We start from the raw sequence: 8,101 nt of genomic DNA on the forward strand, positions 1-8,101 counted from the left end.
GTGTTTCTGTTTTAATTGTCTGAAGGCAACCATATTTCCTTTCATTTCAAGTTCCCATGGAGCTTCTCACTGGTTGCACATTACATTCCCACATCTGATGACAAATAAATCTACATTAAAAGCAAATTATAATGAGATTAATTTTCTGGGAACTCAAAACAAGAATGGTTGTGATGTTTTGACAACTGGAGTCAGCTTAGCATGACCAGCATAACCTGGAGCCTCCATTTCTGCTGCAGAGATGACAAGGCTACAGACCTATCAGAACAACATTATCTTGGACAATACCACTTCTACTTCTGAATAGTTATTGTACAATTATGTTTCAAATTGCTTCTTTGTAAATAACTTTCTAGATGCTTATTTTCTGAAAATATTCCCTGTAATTCTGAAAATATTAAGAATATTGGATGTGATTAAATCCCTTTAGGCCTTCATTTGCTATCTCCCCTCTTTATAAGAGTAGCATTTTTGGAAAGGAATTAGAAAATATAGAAATTTATAAAGAACAAAAATTGTTCACCACATCTCTCTGCAAAGCACTTAAATGTCAGCCATAGCTTGGTGAACGTTTTAGTTTATCTTTTTTCTATTTTTTTCTTTTTTCTATTTTTAACTTGTATTTTTACATAGTTTAATCACACAACTTATACAACTTGTATTCTATTTCTTTTCATTTAATGTTACCAAGTAAGCATTTTCTCCAAGTTAAAGTCATTAAAGGATACTTTTAATATCTGAAGAATATGTCAATATGCAGATGTTTCATTATGTATACATCTCAAATGCTATCACCTACTATGGGTTGGTTCCTTTAACAAATTTCTATCTCAGAGTCCAATTTTTCTAAGAAGTTCAATTTTTAAAATGCAAATATGTATTGAGCACAGCTTAGAAAGCAGTAAGGGCACAATAAATTTTAGCTTTTCTTACTGTTTGATTGTTCTCTGAAAGCCTAAATATACAATTTTTAGGATTTCCCATTCTACTATGGTCCTTAAAATCCTCACAAATAGTCCCCTTCTCCAAGCATATTTTGAGTATCTTTATTTCTCATAAGCTTCTACTATGTCCTCACAAACATAGTGCTAACGAAAACGATCATGTGAATTTTGGAACTTTGGTCAGTGAGCCTCCACAATTCAGCATCATAGCATAAAACAGACTTACAATAATGGACCTATATCCTTGTTGGGATATTAACAAAAAATGTTAGAAGCCATGGGGCATGTTTTGATTCGAGTCTTCTCAATTCTATTTCTGTATCTCTGATCTAGCCACTTTTGTCCACTTCTGCCGTCCTGTGATGGTCAACACCATCACTGCCCCCCATTTAGCAAGACAGTAACCTCAAGTGTTTGACCGCATGACACTAATTCCATTCTAGGATTCCCTCCAATTCATGCTCCATGAATAGGAAAAATTATGTTCTTAAAACATACAGTTCCTGTTATACAGCTGTTGCTCATTGTCCTAAAAATAAAAATCCAAATTCTGACCAAGTGATCTTGTCTCTAAATTTTCTTTGCAGGCACCTTTAATGATGGTGTTTGCTAGAGTTTTATCCTTGGGCCTCCAGGCCCCATTCTGCATGCTCCCTGGGGTCTTCACCTACCACAGCTTCGACTCTTGGTCTTCCCTCCCTCCTCAACACTTCAGGCACTCTGCTGTCTAATGAAGAGCAGTGTAAATGTTTTTGACTCCAACATAACTTATATACAGACAAAGAAAGAGAAAATAACAAGTGACTAAGCTAAGAATAGAAGTATAAGTTGTAATATGTGCTGTGAAGGAGGGAAGCAGAAGAGCAGGTGGTGTGATCTAGTCTCTGCCAGATCTCCAGGCCGACTCCTGTCTTTCTTCCCTTATTGTGCTGCAGTTACTCAGGTCTTTTCCCTCTTCAAGCACCACCAAGCTTTTTCCACCTCACTTATTTATTTTGTCATTTCCTCCACCAGCAATATCTCTTCTCCTCTCCCCCTCACCGTGATTCATTCTTGTCATTTAGGTATGGGTCTCCTGGGAGATACCGTCGGACTTCCCTGTCTAAAGTCAGCCACCCCACCTGCTCTTCTGCTTCCCTCCTTCACAGCACATATTACAACTTATACTTCTATTCTTAGCTTAGTCACTTGTTATTTTCTCTTTCTTTGTCTGTATATAAGTTATGTTGGAGTCAAAAACATTTACACTGCTCTTCATTAGACAGCAGAGTGCCTGAAGTGTTGAGGAGGGAGGGAAGACCAAGAGTCGAAGCTGTGGTAGGTGAAGACCCCAGGGAGCATGCAGAATGGGGCCTGGAGGCCCAAGGATAAAACGCTAGCAAACACCATCATTAAAGGTGCCTGCAAAGAAAATTTAGAAACACTAGATCTGAGATGCCCCAAAAGGATTTTAGGTGAAAAAGTGACCTGAACATATCCAAAAAAATATTTGTTCAGCGTCTGCAATGTACATTAATATGTATGAGGATTCAAGGGTCATATAATAATGACAACTGTCTTTAAATAGAAAAAAATCATGAAATGCTACTATACTAAATTGAAGTACAGTTGACACACAATGTTGCATTAGTTTCAGGTGCACAACATAATGACTGTACAAGTCTATACATTATGCTGTACTCACCAAACAATGCTATTACAATACCACTGACTATATTATCTATGCTTTAACTCTTGTTCCCTTGATTTATTCATTCCATAACTGGAAGCCCATACCTCCCATTCCCCAATACCTATTTTGCCCACCCTCAGACCCCCTCCCCTCTGGCAACCACTAGTTTGTTCTTTGTATTTATGGGTCTGCTTCTGCTTGTTTATTTGTTCATTTGTTTTTTAGATTCCACATATAAGTGAAATCATATGATACTCATTCTTCTCTGCTGACTTATTTTATTTACTTCACTCTTACTCAGTATCTTCCAATGAGAAATGCACTAAGATAGCAATGTTTGTCCAACATGCCAGGTTGTTAAAAAAAAATTGTGTTAAGAGTAGGAAAAAAATAAGTATGACTACTGTAGCTTTTAGTTAAATAAATGTTATTATGTTTGTCAGAAACTGTTCAAGAACATTTCTCCTTATGTAAGGCTTACCCCAGTAATGCTGCTTAGGTCAGTGTCTGTCTGGATTATCTGCAGTCTAAATGCCAACTCTGTAAATTAAACCTGTCAAGTGACAGCTTTGCCATAGCATGCATAACCAACCTTTAAAATTTATTTATACTCCATTCCCTTTCTCTGGCCAGATTAAATTCTCCTTTCCTAAGCAATTTTCTACTCACTCCAGACTGTGGCATAATTCAATTTGTTCTAAACAGTTCTATGGAAACTATGGCCCTCCTGATTTCCAATTCCCAAATGATTTTCATTCAGACTTTAGAACAGCAAAAGAAGAGTTTTCTCAAACTAAATTCTGCCAGGTAACAGTATGTGAATCAGTCATAATAATGGCATGCTATGAAAATGCTATGAATTATAGGTTCATAATAAGTCCTTTATTCAGTGTCCCAAGTAAACAGTTCTTTCCAACATGCAAATGGAAATATTCTTTTGACTGATCTGTCCATCACATTGCTTGCTGAAACTCGACAGAAGTAAATACTACATTAAGTGGCAAGATCTCTAAGGTGAAAACACATTTTCATCCGATTTGAATTTACCTAAGCAACTTCCAGGTTTGTACTTAAGTTGATTAAACTTTGTTATGAAAAGTAGAGGGACAGGGGCTCCTGGGCTCAGTCTGTTAACCATCCAACTCTTGATTTTGGCTCAAGTCATGATATCAAGGTTCATGAGATTGAGCCCCATGTTGGGTTCTGAACTGACAGCACAGAGCCTGCTTGGGATTCTCTCTCACCCTCTCTCTCTGCCCCTCCTATGTGCATGCACTCTCGCTCTCTCTCTCTCTCTCTCTCTCAAAATAAATAAATATTTTTTAAAAACAATAAAAGTAAAAGGACAGTAATAGAGATTAACTGAAGAGAATTACTTCTTAAAGCGGACAATTTTTTTAAAGTTGTTTGAAAACTCCTTAATTTTACTGAGAAAATATTACTTCTAAAGATTGGGTTTGATGACTTAATAAAATGTTTATTTCTGATCCATCAGGATTCAATTATGTAAAGATATTTACATCTTTAGCATCCACCTAGGTTGCTAACTGACAGTTTCTATGTCTGACATACACAAAACACAAAAGCCCAAGTACAGCTATTGACCAATGGACTTTGACCTTGAAAAGCCTATTGTGACAAGCTTAAGTGCTTGTTGGGGATCACTGTGTCGAAAATTCCCACAGAAATGATGTAGCACTATTGTTTGGTTTTAATTATCAAACTTATTAAAAAGACTTGATATCCTCATCACAAAAAAAATTGTAACTATATATGGTCATGGGTGTTAGCTAGATTTATTGTGGGGATTATCTCACAATATATATAAATACTGAGTCATTAGGTTGGACACCTAAAATTAATATGATGTTGTATGTCAATTATATCTCAATAAACTAGATACACAAAAATACATACATATAAAAAACAATGATAAAACTTTAAATCAGTGTCTTAAAGGAAGAAACTTAGAGCATGCCTCAGTTGTAAACATTCATGCTGACAATTGTATGTTCACAGAAATTTAAGTGTACTCTATATTTTTTAACATATTTTTACAATCACACAAGAAGACTAATTTTAGATATAAAATAAAATAGGCTTTTCTAGAACAGCAAAAGGAAAATAAACTTTTACAGTGGTGTAATTATAGTTGTGTCCCTGAAATTTAGGACACTTCTTAAGTATGGGAATATAGTTAAGATTGCCCTCTGTACTGGTATCCAGACACCCACTGTAGTATTTGCCTCTACTAAGTGTACCCAGCACATTATTATATCTTGAAGCCTAGTGTGTGTTTGTTTCTGGGTTGGTATTGTCACATTTGATCTTTCTATCATTGCAATCATAATATACATACTATATTAAATGTGGAGGATTTTTGTCTTGTTTTATTTTTAAATAAACTCTACCCAACACGGGGCTTGAACTCATGGCCTTGAGATTGAGAGTCGTGCTCTACCTACTGAGCCAGCCAGATGCCCCTATTAAAATGTTTTTTAATCAGACTTCCTCACAGCCTGAAATCACCATTGTATTGTCTCAATCAACCTGAGGAGATTGAAAGGGATGAAATCCTCCATTTCTTTTTTATGTCTGGTATAACTGGAATCATTCCATGTTTACTATGACACACTTGTAACAACTTCTCTGTCAACATCAGGATTTGCTGATGTGTTGCCTTCTGCAGTATTTCCTCTTCCATAAAGATCTTCCTCATAATGGTCTTATAGACATTTTTATCACCCAACTGTTGGATTTTGCATTTTGAAGATTTTGCATTTGATAAAAAAAAATGCTGCCTACCTTGATGAGCTCAAGGACGTGTTTTGCTGAGAAAAGTAACTTACAGCTGGGCATCTTGTTTAGTGGCAGAAGAAGTCTTCCATCTCAGGGCTTCTTCTAGAGCTTAGCATAAGCATTGGCTTTGAACACTGGGTTTTCTTACCTTTGGATGTCTGGACCACTATTAGCAAGCATGTGGCTCAGTCTGGAGATCTGTTAATAAGTGCAGGTGCCGATGCTAAAAATGCAAAGCAACAGAGGTTAGTAAGTCTTCAGACCACAGGAGTGTCCTGACCAATGTTGGGATTGACAACTGCTGGGAGTCAACACCTTTAAACTATTGGGCTGAGTAGAGCAGACACCCTCAGCACAACGCTGAAACACAATGACACAGGACACTTGTAAACATGACAGCTGCCAGAGTGACAGGCCTATGACTACACTGAGCAAGACCATATTTATATCTTGTTTAAAGTGTGTCCTTTCTCTCAACAGCAAAAGCTTTCTCTAGTTTTTCATCCTTGAACTATGTCCTTTTCAAAGTAGAAGAAGGTGGTACCTCCTCTGAGAGGCTAGGATGTCTAGAAGCTGATTAATCCATTTGTGAGTTTGAGCCCAGCTTTTAGAGCTTGATGAGCATAACTGGCTGGATATTTCACATCAGCACTACTTGCGGTAATTACAAGATGTGTGCATCACAAGGCTCACAACTTGTATCACAAGTTCTACAAGAAAACTGGCTAACACTGATTTGTCTCTGCTTACTATTTGTTGAATTTAGATCTTGTCCCAGCAAATTCACTTTTTGAAAAGTCATTATATGAAAAACTTCCACCATTCCAATTAGCATCACTGTGTTGACTAACTTTTGGAGAATAGCTGATTGAATGTTTTTCAAATACATTATTGTATATGTTGGTCAAGCTTTGTATTTATTATGAAGTTAATTCTGCCCATGACACATCGTTAATATTTTCTCCTAGTGTGCATTAATATTTAAACTTTATCAAAAGTTTTTGCCATATAGAAGTTTCTAATTTTTATATAATGAAAATCCTTTTCTTTGTGACTTGAGTTCCCTGACCTATTTAGGAAGGTCCCTCCCACCCCAAGATTTTTTTAATACTTTTTGTTTACATAACACTTTAAAATATTTACTCCTGTTACAGTTTATTTGTAAAAGGGCGTTATACATTTCTCAGCTTTTTAGTTTTCCTTGATTTAGATGGATTCAAATGTTTCCCAGGTGAGGAATTTCTTTAAAATGAAGATGATTTTATTTTTGCTTTGGTAAGAGCCTGACCCAATTCCTTTTTACAAAAGTGCTTACTTACTTTGTTTACAGAGTATATGTTTACCAGAATGTTGAATAACTACCGAAGCACGGTCTCTAAATACAAGTACTAATAAATCCTAAAATGGTGCAATACACTGACCGAGAACACAATTTGATCCCTAAAGCCGTTTCCAATCTACTGCTCTCTGAAAACAGCAAACAAAGGGCCTCAGTGTTAGTAGAAAACCTAGTTCTTCAAAGCAGGTAAAAGTCCTGCTTAGTCCCTCCATAAAGTAGAGAAGAAAGGGTTTCCAGATTTTAAGTGACAAAGTTGCCCTTGTGTAACACAGGACAGTTTTAGGCTTTACTTCTTAAGGGCCTAAATTATGCAAACAGCGGAACAGAACGGAAAATGAACGAAAAAAAAAAAAGAAAAGCAAGTAAGCTTTAGCTCTGACGCAAAGAATTACAGCAGTCCTTGACATAACCGAAGATTCTTAATTTTTAAAACGCTTCCTTCTAGCAGTGACTAACCTTTCATTATCTGTGACAACACATCAAGTGAGCAGCAGTACAAAGGATGCATGTGATTTCGAAATGCCACAACTGAGCCAACTGCAGTCGCCCGCGTGTGTAGTATGGAGGCGTGACCAAAAAACGACTTTGGAAGCATGGGGCTTTATCTGCCTCACAAGGTACTCTCCCAGTCTCCCGTAGCAAAAGTTTGCTAGATTTCTCCCTCCTTGAAAGTGCCCCCGGCGACAAGTATTCACCTTGTCCGAGCCTAGGGCCGTGGCATCCAAGGTGTTGAGTCACCGGGTACAGCTGCCGTGCGACATAAATATTATTTGATGACGGAGATCATAGTGGCGCAGGTGCCAAGGTAAACCGCTGGCAAAGATGACTGTGGCTTGACTTATGGCAGAAGAAAGTAGGGTCGGACTGAGACACGGTTCCAGCCCTAAAGGGATTGCATGTTAAGTTTGAGGCAACTTCAAAGCTCCCCATGTGACATGTGCGCACTCGGCGGCGCTTTTCACTACGAGAACCAGGGCTTCCGGCGTGATTCTTTACAGTCGATTGAAACCTCCTCTCGCTCCCATCCCTACCCCACCGTAGACTTCGTCCACCCCTAGTCCATCCACTGCCCGTTCCCTCCCCCGCCCTGGAGATGCTACGACTCCAGCACTTCGCCATTCATCAACCGGTTCACACCGGCAGCGGCCGCCGCGCGGTGACGTCTGCAAGGGGCGGGCCTCCGCCCCCGCTCGTCGGCGCTCGGCCCGGGGCCCCGGGCGGCGATTGGTGGCCTGGAGTGCGCACGTCGCGCCGGCTATAAAAAAGAGGGTCTGTGACGCAAGGGCGCCTCGGCGCGCGTATTGGCTCTCTGTACTGCGGGCCGGCTGGGCTACTCGCTCTTCTCGG

At 38.7% G+C, this 8,101-nt stretch overlaps 1 protein-coding gene across 2 annotated transcripts in view; it reads right to left on the bottom strand.

Annotated features, from left to right (window-relative positions):
- LGSN (lengsin, lens protein with glutamine synthetase domain) overlaps positions 1-8,038 on the bottom strand; it is a 187,258-nt gene extending 179,220 nt beyond the window's left edge. For both annotated transcript variants that reach the window (XM_077769106.1, XM_077769105.1), the window contains exons 1-2: positions 7,211-8,038; positions 5,564-5,638 (exon numbers count right to left, since the gene is read on the bottom strand). The gene's annotated coding sequence lies outside the window, so the exon portion shown is untranslated. The remainder of the gene's footprint in view (positions 1-5,563; positions 5,639-7,210) is intronic.
- Between the last annotated feature and the right edge of the window lie 63 nt (positions 8,039-8,101).

This window comes from Crocuta crocuta, unplaced genomic scaffold, assembly GCF_008692635.1.
Source record: "Crocuta crocuta isolate KB4526 unplaced genomic scaffold, BGI_CrCroc_1.0 scaffold205, whole genome shotgun sequence".
Classification (NCBI taxonomy): domain Eukaryota; kingdom Metazoa; phylum Chordata; class Mammalia; order Carnivora; family Hyaenidae; genus Crocuta; species Crocuta crocuta.